Below are 640 nucleotides of genomic sequence, written 5' to 3'. Positions count from 1 at the left end.
GATGGTAGCAGGGCCATCCCCCCTGGGGGGTGATTTCTCGCTTTCTGTCTCTGCCTCTCTGCCTTTCTGGTGAGTGCACGGATTCTACCGCAAAAACCTCTCAAAAAAAAAAAAAACAAAAAAAAACCCCCTACAATTTGGGGGCCAGCTGGTGGCTAAGGGCACTGGACTCCCACATGGCCAACAGCAGTTCTGAGTCCTGGATCTGGTGACTTGTTTTCTCACTTTCCCTCTCACTCTGGTCAAATTAAATAATAATAAATAAAGTTAAATAAAATAGTTATTTTTTTTAAAAAGTACAACTTGAAGCCATTTTTGTACTAAAAAACCTGGTGATTTTTGCACATGTGTTAGTGGTAAAGGTATGAAATAAGTATGTCCTTTGCAAATAAAAACAAACCCTCGGAATTAGAATTGTTTCAACAGATCCTTCCAGTCTGTACAAAGACATGTTGGGCAATCATTCTCTGAACTTCAACTGTCCCATTAAGGGTGTCCTAGGTTGCCTGCCTTTGCCTGCCTGCCTGCCTGCATTGTTAGAACAATAGACCCAAATTTTTCAGTAAAGTAGTTTTATATTTCATTTTGGTCGGGGAGGCTAGAAAACAACATTAAAAAAATAAGAGTTTCAAAAGTTCTC

At 39.8% G+C, this 640-nt stretch overlaps 1 pseudogene; it reads right to left on the bottom strand.

Moving 5' to 3' along the window:
- The window catches only part of LOC102469668 (peroxisomal biogenesis factor 3-like), an 8485-nt pseudogene that overhangs the window by 6408 nt on the left and 1437 nt on the right, over positions 1-640 (bottom strand).

The sequence above is a fragment of the Tupaia chinensis genome, unplaced genomic scaffold, assembly GCF_000334495.1.
Source record: "Tupaia chinensis unplaced genomic scaffold, TupChi_1.0 Scaffold000146_1, whole genome shotgun sequence".
Lineage (NCBI taxonomy): Eukaryota > Metazoa > Chordata > Mammalia > Scandentia > Tupaiidae > Tupaia > Tupaia belangeri.
The sequence above is the reverse complement of the archived record's forward strand: the minus strand, read 5'-3'. Positions and strand labels throughout refer to the sequence as shown.